This window comes from Lepidochelys kempii, chromosome 2, assembly GCF_965140285.1.
Source record: "Lepidochelys kempii isolate rLepKem1 chromosome 2, rLepKem1.hap1, whole genome shotgun sequence".
In the NCBI taxonomy this organism is placed as follows: Eukaryota; Metazoa; Chordata; order Testudines; family Cheloniidae; genus Lepidochelys; species Lepidochelys kempii.
Genome location: NC_136381.1, coordinates 122,929,381 through 122,944,833, shown reverse-complemented (window position 1 = coordinate 122,944,833; position 15,453 = coordinate 122,929,381). Strand labels below are relative to the sequence as shown.

Here is a 15,453-nt window from a genome sequence, read left to right as displayed (position 1 = left end):
TTACAGCTGCCCAGGCTGAGGGAATCTTCACTAGCTTTAATGGGCATTTAAATAGTTTTCATATTTATACTCAATGAATGGCACACATTCAGTGAGATCTACCCTACCCCTCAGTGAGATCTCCTCCCTTCAGGATAACTTCCCAGAAGGGTTTCCATTTGCTGTAAAGTTGGCCTGAAGAGAGTAGGGTTCCTTAGCCATTCAAGTTAGTCTGATTAATGACTGGAGTTTTTCTTTAAGTAAGGTAGTTATTGAAATAGATGTGTTTTGTCTGGTTTTCCCCATAGCAGCTATGCTGTTGTGACAGACAGTATTCAGTCTGACCAGCATGAATTTTATCTGCAGTATAAATATTGATGATCTTAATAACTGGGGTTCTGTATATATGCTCCTTACAGATATAAATTTCTCTGTCTAGACTTCCTGCAAAGTACTCACTTTCTTTTGCATGGTAATGAAGTATTTCTAAAGGTGTCATTTAAAGTTGTTAGCCCTGCACAAGAATGAGTAACAGCAGCCTCGGGGGAGGGAGAGTGAACAGGACACCAGCTTGGACTGTGAGGAACAGATAGTCCCAGAGAATACTGACTTGCTTGGCAATGAGGCAGCCAAGCTGGTATTCAGAAAGCAATGTGTTTTATTTTGCTGACATGAGACATCATACAAGAGAAATCACTATCTTGGGCCTACTAATGAATACTAATGAAAAATACTAAGGATACTAATGAAAAACCAACGACATGCAAGGCCAAATTCAGGCAGGGTGTAAGCAAGTCTGTTATACCCACTTAAGGCATTATCCACAAAGGAAATTTTTACTGGCTATACGGGTATAACCAGTGGTGAGCTGGAGCCGGTTCGCGTGAACCAGTTATTAAATTTTGAAGCCGGTTTAGAACCGGTTGTTAAAGGGGTGGGCAAACTCCAGTGGCCCCGCAGGACCGTCCTGTCCGGCCTGCCTGAGCTCTCGGCTGGGGAGGCTCCCCTGAGAATCCCTTTTTAATTTTTACTCACCTGGCGGCACTCCGGGTCTTTGGCGGCGGAAGACCCGGAGCGACTGAAGGACCTGCCGCCAAAGTGCCGCCGAAGACCCGGAGTGAGTGAAGGAACCGGTTCTTCAGCTTTTGGCAGCTCATCACTGGGTATAACTACAATGGTAATGTTATACAAATGTAATCCCCCACGTGAACACTCTTACTCCAGAATAAGAGTAGCTTTTTTTCAGTTTAGTTTAAACCCCTTCCCCAACGACAAATTAAAGCCACTGTTATACCAGTGTCCACATTGGGGATTATACCAATAGAACTGTAAGGTTAAATTTATACTTTAACTCTATGGCTCTCTACTTTTCCAGACTACTGTACCCCTTTCACGAGAGATTTGGCTTGCATACCTGTGGTGTTTAGATGCCGCTAGTAATTATTAGAACTGGGAACACTGGCTGTTGGAAGTCTGAAAAGACAGGAAACAGGAAGGAGGGGGGAGGAGTTGAGAGGCTGGGAGAAAGCTACAGAGGGTGCAGCAGCAGCTTAGATTCATAGATACTAAGGTCAGAAGGGACCATTATGATCATCTAGTCTGACCTCCTGCACAACGCAGGCCACAGAATTTCACCCACCCACTCCTGCGAAAAACCTTTCACCTATGTCTGAGCTATTGAAGTCCTCAAATCGTGGTTTAAAGACTTCAAGGAGCAGAGAATCCTCCAGCAAGTGACCCGTTCCCCATGCTACAGAGGAAAGCGAAAAACCTCCAGGGCCTCTTGCAATCTACCCTGGAGGAAAATTCCTTCCTGACCCCAAATATGGCGATCAGCTAAACCCTGAGCATATGGGCAAGATTCATCAGCCAGATACCCAAAAAAGAATTTTTATATTTATACTGCAGATAAAATCAGATCCCACCCCATCTTACATCCCATCACAGGCCATTAGGCCTATTTACCATGAATATTTAATTACCAAAACCATGTTATCCCATCATACTATCTCCTCCATAAATTTATCAAGTTTAATCTTAAAGCCAGATAGGTCTTTTGCCCCCACTGCTTCCCTTGGAAGGCTATTCCAAAACTTCACTCCTCTGATGGTTAGAAACCTTCGTCTAATTTCAAGTCTAAACTTCCCAATGAACAGTTTATATCCATTTGTTCTTATGTCCACATTGGTACTGATCTTAATATATTATATTAATATATTAATCCCTCTGATATATTTATAGAGAGCAATCATATCTCCCCTCAACCTTCTTTTAGTTAGGCTAAACAAGCCAAGCTCCTTGAGTCTCCTTTCATAAGACAAGTTTTCCATTCCTCGGATCATCCTAGTAGCCCTTCTCTGTACCTGTTCCAGTTTGAATTCATCCTTCTTAAACATGGGAGACCAGAACTGCACACAGTATTCCAGGTGAGGTCTCACCAGTGTCTTGTATAATGGTACTAAAACCTCCTTATCCCTACTGGAAATACTTCTCCTGATGCTGGTAAAGAGATTTCCACTTTGAAAATAAAGTCCTGTTGAAGCTTGTTAGTACCTTGCCTGGTTGATACAACAGTACCCCAAGTTTCACCTCACTTAAAAACTACTTGCTTACAAAATCAGACATAAAAATACAAGTGTCACAGCACACCATTACTGAAAAATTGCTTACTTTCTCATTTTCAACACTTAATTATAAAATAAATCAATTGGAATATAAACATTGTACTTACATTTCAGTGTATGGTATATAGAGAAGTATAAACAAGTCATTGTCTCTATGAAATATTAGTTTATACTGACTTCGCTAGTGCATTTTATGTAGCCTGTTGTAGAATTAGGCAAATATCTAGATGAGTTGGTGTACCACTGAGAAAATCTTTGGGTACCCCTGCTTGAGAACCACTGCCTTCACTAATACCAGTATAACTTGCCCATGCAGACAAGGCTTAATGCCAAATCTGAATTCTGCCTGTGGACTTCAAAGGCCCACAGTGTATAAGACTTGAAGGCTTCTCCTTATACGGACATACTTTTTTTTGGTATGTAGGACCTAAAGTATGAGCAGGGATAAAGTGATACTTTGGAGTTGTGAGTCAGGAAACTAAAGGCTTCCCTATACAGGCAAATTGACCAGAACAGCTATTCTGCAATAGCTCTTCCACAATAGCTCCCTGTGTGGACATTCTTATTCTGGAATGAGAGCGTCCACACAGGAAGCTATTCCGGATTAGCTACTGAACTTCAAATTCATACCTTATTCTGGAATAATTTAACAGGTAGACAACCCCTAAGATTTTTCTGCCATGTGAGATTTTGAGGTAAATTATATGACAGAGTTTAAGTTATATTTATTATAATATGTATTCCTAGGATATCCATTCACCATAGTATCTTGGCAGCAGTGCTTTATAACTAGTTGTGGTTTTATATTATTTATATTGCTTTCTCTCCAATATCTGTAGCACTTAAAAAATCATTCACAATTAACTGAATTGCACACAGGACCACTCAGGGAGGATGCCAGGGTATAGGAGGTGGCATAAGAAAAGACAGTGGTAGTAATATCTTTCTTGGATCAATTTCTATTGGTGAGAGAGACAAGCTTTCAAGCTACACAGAGCTACTTCTTTCAAATAGCTTGAAAGCTTATCTCTTTCGCTAATAGAAATTGGTCCAATTGAAAAAAAAATTACCCCCTCTTCCCCGGTCTCTCTTCCGGCACCAACATGTCTACAACAGCACTGCAAACAAAAAACACAGTGCCAGTTATGGGGGCAGAAGACCAGGGAATCAATAATGTGAGTGCAGTAGGTACTGGCAGGGCTTGAGGGAGGGGTTAAGAGCATTTAGGGATGAGATGTAGGCAGGGCAGAACTTTGCAGGGCCTTGAAAATGAGAGTCAGAAGTTTGTGTTTGTTGTAAATAAAACCCTGGAATCCTGCTTTCCATTCTCCTGATCAAAAAACTACACAACCTTTCATACTGACCAATACTGTCTCGTTATTTCCTTGTACTCTTCCATCTGTCTATATCCATCTGTTTTCTCTCTCACCTTATGCATAGACTGTAAACTCCTTGAGGCAGGAACCGTCTTTTTATTCAGTGTTTGCATAGCACCTAGCACAATGGAGTCCTGGCCCACAGTGCTAGCTACAGTGGCTACAAATAATAAAAATACCCGATAAGCCATTCTGCAGTTATATGTGTGTGTGTGTGTCTGTCCATATTTATATACAGATACTCAACATTCACTATACTTAGTACTGGTGTGCCACATTGTATCAGCATGGAATCCAATATTAAACTATCAAAGGTTCTGGTACAGCCCTCATCATCATAGCAATGTGCACAATTAATTTCCCTTCAAGCTTTCTGTAGCTGCTTTTCTTCTTCCATGATTTATATGGCACTATGGGATTTAATATGTTACAATCTTTAATGACAACTACTGTATATCTGAAACTTGACAGAAATTGCTGCTGGTAGAAAATTAAATGCTGAACTCTTTCCAGTAATTCGGAGCATTCCTAAATGTAACACTAATCCTTGCAATATATTCTAATTACAACAACAGGTCCATTAAAAAAATCTTCCACCTGACCTGTTAGTCTGTCTGTTGTGCTGAAACATTTTGGAAACCATCTGAAACAGAATCCTAGAGAATACTTTGCCATCAGTGCTGAACTACGTTGCATCGAGAAATCTGAGTCTCTATTATTACAACCAATTACAAAACACCTTGATTTAGGATGACCAGGTGTCCGGTTTTCAACCGAACGCCTGGTCAAAAAGGAATCCTGGAGGCTCTGGTCAGCACCACTGACCGGGCCGTTGACTGTCCGGTCGGTGACACCACACAGCGGGGCAGGCAGGCTCCCTGCTAGCCGCTGTGCTGTGCGACTCCCAGGAAGCAGCCAGCATGTCCGGCACCTAGGCCCAGGGCAGGTCTTTGTGCTGCCCCGCTCCCCGCCCTCAGGCGCAGCTCCCATTGGCCGGGGCAAGGCAGGGCAGGGGACAAACTAGCGCACCTAGCAGGCAGCTGTTGAGGGGTTGTGGCGCGCGCCTCTCCCACTGCTGCTGGCCCTCTTCTCCTCCTTGCGCTCCTCCTGTGGCTGGGCTTGAGCTGCGGCACATGCCCTGCGGTGAACCGCAGTCTGTCGCCCCATTGCCTGCACCCAGGAGTTGAAGATATGTATCCCTGTCTCCGAGTGCTGGGAATGGGGCTGTATTCCCATCCCCCTCACTGCATCCCTCCCCATCCCAACCCCCTTCACCTCCATCCCTCCCCGTCCCAACTACATGCCCCTCACTGCATCCCTCCCCTGTCCCATCCCACTCCACCCTCCACATCTGCCCATTCCAGCCCTGTACCTCTTACAGCGCACTCCCACTCATCCTCTCCACCTCCCAGAGCCGCCACACCCATGTCCCTCACCCCCCACAGCCCTGCAACCCATTCACCTCGATACACTGCTGCACACCCATTATGTCCCTATAACCCCTGTGCCCCCCCACATCCTCGTGCACCTGTAGCCTTCTGCTGCCCCTTGCATCCCCATCCACCCCTCATACCCCTCCTCTCTCCTTCACTGCCCCCTCTCACCTCCACCATGCTCTCGTCCTTGGCCTCTTTCCCTACCCATCCTCTCTCTTCCACCCCCACATTTTCCCTTCAGCCCACCCTCCTCCCTTCCCAGTTGGGTGTGTCTGTGTAGGCAAGTGTGTGCATGTATGCATTGTAAGTGTGTAAGAGACTGTGTGTCTTTGTGTAGGGAGGTGTGTTTATTGATGCATGTGAATAAAATTTGCAGCCTAACTCTTTGACTTTTGTTCCTTTTGCTAGCTTGCACACAAAAAAATGTAGGACATAAAATATGTGTGTATTCATTTTATAACAAGTTTAGAAAGAAAGAAAGAAAGAAAGAAAGAAAGAAAGAAAGAAAGAAAGAAAGAAAGAAAGAAAGAAAGAAAGAAAGAAAGAAAGAAATTATTACTTAAAAAGTGAATGTTGTTGACAAGTAAATTGCAGAAGAGCCAATGTATCATACATTTCTCCCCACCTTTGACTATCTAGATCATAAACTCTCTTTTTATGTGTATGTCCAGCACCTACCACCCTGGAGCCCTGGACTTAGTTGGGGTCTCTAGGCACTAAACAATAATTGTAATAATAAATAATGTGGAAGTATGTGTTAGTGCAAGCCAGATGTGTGCACATGAATACACTTGTATATCTGCATGTAGGTGTGGGAGTCAGTTTTTACAGATTTATTTATATAAGTATATGGAAAGGTGTGCATTTATGTGGTTGTGCTCTATGGATTTGTATTTGGGCTTCAGGAGTGGGCCTTTAATGGACCCATTGCTGCTGTGATAATGTGTGTGGTCATAATTCCACACATAAAGTTACAGTAAGTTTAGTGAACAAAACACATGGAGCTGGTTACGAAAAATGGGAAGAGGATAGGGAAAGAATCATGAAAAACTTTGTGAAAATGTCATTTTTTTAAAAAATTACTCTTTTGACTCTTTTGCTGCCAGCTCCAGCGTCCTGTAACAAATAAAACCTGAAATTAGCATAATACATCTGTCAAAACAATAAATATGCCTGTTTGGGCCTTGCGGTGAAAATGAGCATATGAGCAAGGGTGGGAGAGAGCAAGCAACGGAGGGAGGGGGGATGGATGAGGAGGGGCGGGCTGTCAGGTAGGGGTGGGGCCTCAGGGAAGAGGTGGGGCAATGGGCGAGGAAAGGGCGTTCAGTTTTCTGGAATTAGAAAGTTGGCAACCCTTCCTTGATTTAAAAAAAGAATCAAAGAAGAGACAATCTTGTGGCTTCTATTCAAGAGCCAATTTTCCAAAGTGGCCTCTAAGAGCTTGTCCACACTTACAGAGCTGCACCGCTGTAGCACTTAATGAAGACGCTGCCTATGACAAGGGGAGAGCATGTCCGGTCAGTGTAGGTACTCCACTCCCCGAGAGGCGATAGGACAGGAGAAGCCCGCTGGTCAACATAGTGCTGTCTACACCGGGAGTTTGGTCAGTATAAGTGCAAGTTACCTTTACGAAAATAAGTTTGTAGCGTATACCATGGCTGTGTCTACATGCGCATTTTCCAGGTCTATGACATTTGCATGCATTTGTTGAAATGTTCTCATGCATCCAAAAAAACCTTGCATTTGTAAATTCAAATATTGTTTAGTTAGGCACCGAAGACCTGGTCTACACCTAAAACTTAGTTTGACATAGCTCTGGCACTCAGCTGTGTGAAAAATCCACACCCCTGAGCACCACAGCTATGCTGACCTCATAGCTAGGTCAAAAGAAGCACTCTTCCATCAAACTAGCTGCCATCGCTCAGGGTGGTGGAACAGAACCGCTTCTTCCAGCTTTCCATCAGTGGAGAGTTCTTCTCATAAAGTGAATTCTCCACCAAACTATCCCTGGCCCTTTTAAGGCCTCTTTGCTTAAACAGACCAGTAAATCCAGTCCCAGAGTGAGTGAAAGTGTAGACACAGAATAATCTACTCTAATCAAATCCAGTTACATTATGTTCTCTTGAATGGAGATATGGGGTACCAAATGCATTGTACAGTAACTCAGAAAGGCCTAGTAACCAACTCCTATTTAAAATTCCAACCAATCTTTCTGCAATTCTGCTACGTTCACAAAATGCTGTTTCTTCTAGCTCATCGTTGCAAAAACTCCCAGTACTTCCATTACTGAGGAAGTTGAAAAATTGGGAAATGTACAAGTTTACAACAGAAGGGAGCCTACTTAAGAGAGTCTCTCTCAGTAAATAAACCTGTGATGTTTTCTGTTCAGAGATAAGTTTAACAGCTTCCTATTGTGCACAATGTGGAAGCATTGCTTCTTTCATTTCATCTGAGGATTATTTAAATAGTTCTAGGGTGGGCTAAAAGGTTTATCCTTTCGCTAATATTTAGCTTTCTTGAAAATCTTTACTTTGGTAATGTTTTCCTACGATCCAAAGATATTAAACATAACTGCATTACACAGGGGGGAAAAAAATCCATATTCACTGGATGCCCTTGCTTTTCAGAAAAAGCTGACCCCTGACTGACTTAGTTTAAAAACAACAAAAAACCCACTAAAACAACAACCACCCAATCTATGTAAATACATGTTTTATGAGTAGGAATAATGAAGAAAACTGATGGCCTATAGTGAAGCAAATCAGTTTAGTACTGCCATTTTAACTACTTCTCTGTAAAGCATTAAGGAGCAATTCTGATCTTACTCCACTGTAAAACTGGTGTAAGTAACTCCACTTGTGTAACTTGAGTCCCTCCTATTTACACCAGTGTGAGAGAAGAATCAGATGAATAGCACCTCAGAAATAGCCTTTCGCTTATTTCAGTGTTGTGAACACTGTCCCTTGCAAGTTTCCATCTACATGGAGAGTTTTGAATGGATGATACTGATATACCTAGCTGTTTGGGGCCAGGTTGTACCACTAGTCGCCTGCTGAGTGAAGATCGTAAAGCAGACTAGAAGGAATCAGATGAAGACAAGAAAGAAGTGAGGGCATTACAGAGTGCTGCAGAAGGCTAATTTTATTAGGGTCAGAGTGGAATCTTCTTGGGCTAGGCTTTCTAGTTGAAAAAGTTCTCTTTATTTTAAGAGCAGTAGTTCTCAAACTTTTGTACTGGTGACCCCTTTCACATAGCAAGCCTCTGAGTATGACCCCCTTATAAATTAAAAACACTTTTAAATATATTTAATACCATTATAAATGCTGGAGGCAAAGCGGGGTTTGGGGTGGAGGCTGACAGCTCATGACCCCTCATGTAATAACCTCCCGACCCCCTTAGGGGTTCCAACCCCCAGTTTGAGAACCCCTGTTTAAGCGGTATGTTTACTTATACAAAGCTTCACAATTTCCATTCAATTCAGAATTATACAAGTGTTCATAGATGGTATCCTTGACCTAAATGCTTGCATACATTTTCTGGAGTCCTTTTTAAGTACAAAAAAGACACCGTCTTTTTACCACTGCATGTTGTCCTCTCCTAGTCAGTTTGAGAATTGCATCTCAAGAGTATCTAAAATATTGTACAAGTGACTGCAGATCTTCAACAACAGTGTTTGGCTATTGCCTCAGTCATATCCTGCCAGCTTGCTTTGGAAGTAACCCGATCTATTTTCTTTGCGTATGGACAAAGTTGTGTATCATTAGAAACTGCAGATTTATGATACTCTACCCACACTGAAAGATTAGCATATTGTAAATTTTAATGCCTCTGAGGTTACCACTGTAAAAATTACAGGGCAAATTAGAGCAATCGTATTAGCACTAATTCACAATCTTTTAGCCAGATAAGCATTACTAAACACATATCAGAACTAGAAACAACGTGAAATGAAACTTTTAAACACATATACAGAAAATATGCCTATTAGTACATTTGTACGATCATTTAAAAGAATATCGCACTTGATTCTTTATTCCATCCAGGCCCGCCGACAGAAATTCCAGGCCCCAGGGCCAGGGCTGTCCCGGGGGGGACAGAAGTAACGAATCAGTCACTTCCGGGACCATCTATGTTGGCCTGTGGGGGTCCCCCAAAAGTGCAGGGCCCGGAGAGGTCTCGTGCGCCTAGGTGCCCTGCGGCCCACCGGGCCATTTAAAAGGGCATGGGGCTCCTGGCCGCCACCGCTACTGTGACAGCAGCCAGGGACCCCTGGACCCTTTTAAATCACCCGGTCCCCTGGGAAATTGCCCTCTTTGCCCTCCTTGTCGGAAGGCCTGATTCCATCAGACCAGTTTTACACCAGTGTAATTTCCCTGAAGCCTATGGTGATACAGATGTAGAAGCCACGGTAAGAAAGTGGAGAAGCAAGCCCATTGTTTAAACCACATCAAAAGTTACTCATGATGAGAGCTGGTCAAAAAAAAAAAGAACAAAGTTTGAGAACATTTTTGAAAATTTAAACATTTCATGAAAGTTTTACTGAAAATGTTTGAATTTTGATATTTCCTGCTTCCCCCTTCATTCTCTCCACCCCCAATTTTGCCATCAAAAAGGATGCAAAAGGGGGCAGAAAGAGCAGAAAAAAAATAAAACAAATGGCAAATTTCAACAAAAAAATTGGGTGGTTGGGGAATATGAAGTTTTCATTTTCAGCAAAGGCCAATTTCATCTGAAAAATTTTAGCCAGCTGCATCCATAACAAATATTGGAAAGCATCAGTCCTGGAGCAAAGAGCCTGGCTGTAAGTATGGCATACATCAGCTTTCCTTTTAAATTTCACATATAAAAGTCACGGAAATCCGTTCAACATTGAAGATGATCTCACTTTGCATTTCTCCTTCAGGCAGGGGCCACACTCCATTGCCAATCAACAGGGATGCTAATACCGTATGAGTCTCAAATCACCTTACTCTCATTATGCTGTAGATTCCATTCTATGCAACTGTTGACAAAAGTCTACTAAACATGTCCATTTATCTTAGAGCCAAGATAAGTTCCAAATGCAATGACAGATGATGGACCCTTTCCATGCCTTCATGTCCTCACGAAACAAAGAAAAACTGTACAGTGCTTAGATATTATCTTAGAAACATTATGATGAAATGAAATGGGAGTTGTTTCAGATATAAGAAAATAGCTTTGTGTCTCTCATATTGTATCTTTAATAAGCTGTGTGGCCTAGTACACTGGTTCTCAACCAGGAGTACGCGTACCCCTGTGCTTATACACAGGTCTTCAAGGTGGTACATCAACCCATCTAGATATTTCCTAGTTTTATAACAGGCTAGGTAAAAAACACTAGTGACGTCTGTACAAACAATTTCATACAGACAATGACTTGTTTATACAGCTCTATGTACTATACACTGACATGTAAGTCAACAGGAGCTGCAGGTGAAGAGCGCCTTTGAAAATCCAACCATTGACTTTAAATGGGGATTGCTGTAGCAAGAGTAAGAAAATACATTTCAAGTGCTTGAGAAATAATATAGTTAAATTTATTAAAAGTAGATTCCCTGTTAGAAGAGAGTGAACAGCTCACAACTTCCTATCCCATTGAAATACTATGTTATGGAAATACAGCAGCCACCATTAAAAGTTAACATTTTCTTACAGGTATCACAGCTATTTCCTTCACTAGTTATATGGAGAACTGTAGTATCGTGAATGCCACCGCTGGCAAATTTTGACGTTCTAATGGCTATTACTGTATAATGGAACTCCTTCTATCAGCAATACCATATGTGGCTAAATACCACATCTGGCAAGTAACAACATACTGCAACACCTTAACATTTCTGTATGTAAACAGTATATTTCCAAGAAAGACACTGAGAATATTGTCAAAGTAAACAGTACAAAGATTTTCACCATCTAGGACATCAGAAGGCAGAAGTGATTTGCCACTCATTTTCAGTGCTTACTGTTTACAGTAACTCCTCACTTAAAGTCGTCCCACTTAATGTTGTTACGTTGCTGATCAATTAGGGAACGTGCTCATTTAAAGTTGTGCAATGTTCCCTTAGAACGTTTGGCAGCCGCCTGCTTTGTCCACTGCTTGCAGGAAGAGCAGCCCATTGCAGCTAGCTGGTGGGGGCTTGGAACCAGGGTGGACTGACAGTCCCCCTATCAGCTGCCCGCTCCCCTAAGTTCCCTGTGCAGCAGCCACTCAGCAGGCTATCAATTGCGGGCAGTTCAGCTGTCCCTCCCCCCACTGAAATGTGCTGCTCTTGCCCTCTGCCCTGTTCCCCAAGCCTCCTGCTTGCTGTGCAGGGGGAGGAAGGGGGGACTAATGTCAGCATGTCCCCCTGCTCCTGCACCCCGCTTACCCCTTCTCCATATACAGCAGGGTGGGGGGACGGAGAGAGACAGAGAGAGCTTGGGGCAGCAGCTGCTGTCTCAACTTCCTGATCGACTTAAAAAGACAATGTACTTAAGAGTAGGGTCAGCGTACTTAAAGGGGCAATGTGCATCTTTCTCTCTCCCCCACTCACAGGGTATGTCTCTCTGTCTCTGTCTGCCATGCTGTCTCCCCTCCCTCCATTTGTGCTGCCTTGTAGAGTGTGAGGCTACATTAACAACACTTAAGGGCTCAGCCGAGTGCTAGTTCATCATTTAGCAGTAAGGCATTCCCTGGGAAATATCCCACCCACCCTCTTCCACCCTCTAACTTCACCACCTCAACCAAGCTTCACAATCATCACCACTGCGTATTAATTCTTACGGGGAAATTGGATTCACTTAACATCGTTTCGCTTAAAGTCGCATTTTTCAGGAACATAACTACAACGTTAAGCGAGGAGTTACTGTACTCGACTAGAAGCTTCTGTAACTCAGAGAGACCATGCTACGCTCTGCCATCTGTCCCCCATCTTAAAAAACAAACAAACTTAATTTTGGAAATGTTCAGATAACCAGCTAAGACCAGAATGGGAAATACAGAAGGAGAAACTAGAACTAAAATACAGCAAGTGAGTCTGTTCCAACCAGCTTGATCTATAAGCACAGAAGGTGGAAACCTTTTAAGAAAACCTATTCTTACAGAATTTCCAGACCAGTTGCACAGAGACAATGTTTCAAAGCTGATTTGCCATCATCATGTGGCATGCAACCACATATTGCAACTAAGTGAGACCAAGAGTATCAGAGAGGAGAAAATAGATGGGCACGAAAACCCTCTTATTTTGGGGGGGAGACGGAAGGGGCCAATTGTGCAATCTGTGTCAATATCCCTACAAGAAATGCTTATCTGTGCTGTACCTTATGAGCAAGACCACTGAAAAATCCTGAATGCAATTAAAACATTTATATTTATCTTCCCTCTGAAATTTTATAATCCTCTCATCCATCAGTTTAGAAAGAATATTAATACTGGCAATGGCTGCTCCCAACCTCTTCTGCTGAGCCTGCTTTTCCAAGCTGTCCCAGCCTTTCAGCACCAAGCCATACCTGCTGAGAGGAGAGGGGACTCTTTGGTTCAGAGTAAAGAATGGAGAGAGGACAAAGTCAAGCACAGCACTGGAGTTAATCTACAACAGGGCAGATCCTGATTCAATGGAGCCGTGACAATTTACGCCACCCCAGGACTTGTCCAAAGATGTTCAACTCAAGAAAGAAAAAGGAAAAAACCAAGAGACACAAACGATACCAAACTGTCAGCATTAGAGATACACTAAAGTCAAACAATTCAAACCTGGATCTGACCTTACACCAAATTCAAGGTGGTCAGACAAGCAGCTTTGGTTCAAGCCCATCGAATATTTAGAATGTCAAAAAGTTTTAAAGCTCCTGTTGGTAATTCTCTCTTACTCAAATTCATGGAGTTATAATGCTGAAGAACTGCTCTTAGCATGACATCATATGAGCATCATAAAAATACATGGCAAATTGATTTATGCAAGCTTAAACACCTGTTTCATTATTTTTATAAGTGTGTGCAGCTTGTTGAGTCAAAAAATGTTAAAGACATTCAGTTCTATGGGGCTCAATATTCTATGATATAATCTACATGTTTTATGTCAGTCATGGTCCTAAATTAAGCCAAAACTCCTCAGCCATACAGGACTAGTTAAAATGCAGGTTTTTAATGTGATTATTTCATTTGTGGCCGAGCTAGTCTTTTCTAATGGTGGTAATTTTTTTTCCATCCACATCTCCTCATGCATCTCTACACTCTGAAACAACAATGGACAAAGAGAAAACCAGCTGTTATGTCGACTTGATGAGAATCAGAAATTTCCATTTCCCTTCCTCCCAATTCATTGTGGGGTTTATAATTGCTTTTGTTGACAACAAAAGCATCAGCAACTAAGTCAATCAGGGATTGAAATTTAGACAGAAGAACACCTCACAGCTTGTTCTGAAAGAAGCAAATGTGGCTCGTTTACAAAACAATGTGCGCTCCAATAAGTTGTTGGCGCTTCATTCAGCTGGAAACAAAGTACTCAGTCCATGGGATATGCACAACATTGGTAGGAAGAAGAAAAGGAGTACTTGTGGCACCTTAGAGACTAACCAATTTATTTGAGCATGAGCTTTCGTGAGCTACAGCTCACTTCATCAGATGCATAAAGTGGAAAATGCAATGAGGATGTTTTATACACACAGACCATGAAAAAAAGAGTGGGGTGGGGGGAGAGAAAACCTTTTGAAGTGATAAACACCCATTTTTTCATGGTCTGTGTGTATAAAACATCCTCACTGCATTTTCCACTTTATGCATTCGATGAAGTGAGCTGTAGCTCACAAAAGCTTATGCTCAAATAAATTGGTCAGTCTCTAAAGTGCCACAAATACTCCTTTTCTTAAAGCTTTATGGTCATTTTTATCCATTGCTTGATCTCATAGGAAATCTCAGTAGAGATGGCCCTAAAATATGAAGCAATGGGTATCAAAACCCACAAAGATTTTGGCTTAAAACAGCACGAAATTCAGATCAGGATTTGAGTTCAGGTTCCACACAAACCCCAAGGAGCATCTTCAAGGGACCTTCAAGGCCATCTCTTGTTGACAGATTTTTCACATTATAGGCGAAGCTGGTAGCGCCACCTCCAGTTAAGGTTTCCCAACACTTCCATTTTCAGTTACTTATAAACTTTGTTAAATTTTTAACTGTTCAGGTTAAAATTTTCCATGCTGGCTGTCTGCCACAGGCTGAATTTTTGAGGAAAGTTGTACCCAAAATGGTTCTTCCATTTCTGAGAATGTGCTTAGGGGAAAATAGGTCATTTTGTCCATGTCAAAAAAATTCTTACAATCCTTTTGTTCTGCGGTTGTAAAACCCCTTTTTCCAAATTCAGCAGGAACATTGCAGCATAGGAACAGGAACATATGCTCATTTCTTGGAATTTTGCAGCTAAATTCCCCAAAGATTCCTTTTGTACTGGGTATGCACCATCCCCACAGAGCAACTCAGCATGCTCCATCCTGGGGCTGCAGTAACTGAGCAGGACTTTCCTAGTTGCTGCAGGTTACTGTGAAACCAGATGTTGGAACACAGTAGGGAGATTCTCTTCGGTGCTCTTAATCCCCTCCTGCCAACCCCACGCAGCAAGAGAGGAAATCTACCTACCATATTGACATGCAGAGGGCTGGAAATTGTGATGGAGGACAGGGTGAGTAGGCACTGGGATGGTGGTAAGAACAGGAATCAGTGGGGTGGAAAGATGGGAAGGAGCAGAGGAGGTGGATAGGAATAGGGATGGAGCCATTGTTGAGAGTTTGGATTGTAACAGAGCACATGGAGGACAGAAGCAGAAGCGACTATAACCACTGAATATTCCCCTCCAGAGCCTGGAATGGAACCCAAGATTCTTGTGTGTGTCTCTCATCACCCACCTCTAGTGACTGCTCCACATACAGGATAACAACCTACTACTACCAGTTACTCCATTAGCTCATGTGGGAGAAGTCTGCTATGGATCTAAAGGTCTGAACCCTGATGGTGGCCCAGATAGAATATTATTTTTTCCAGGGTGT

The 15,453-nt window shown here is 42.5% G+C and overlaps 1 protein-coding gene across 9 annotated transcripts in view; it reads right to left on the bottom strand.

The window, feature by feature from the left end:
- RNF152 (ring finger protein 152) overlaps positions 1 to 15,453 on the bottom strand; it is a 58,782-nt gene that overhangs the window by 29,670 nt on the left and 13,659 nt on the right. Inside the window, exon 1 of one of the 9 annotated variants that reach the window (XM_073332256.2) lies at positions 1,015 to 1,130. The exons of the other annotated variants lie outside the window; for them this stretch is intronic. The gene's annotated coding sequence lies outside the window, so the exon portion shown is untranslated. Of the gene's footprint in view, positions 1 to 1,014; positions 1,131 to 15,453 lie in introns of those variants that run through there. 9 annotated transcript variants of the gene reach the window in all.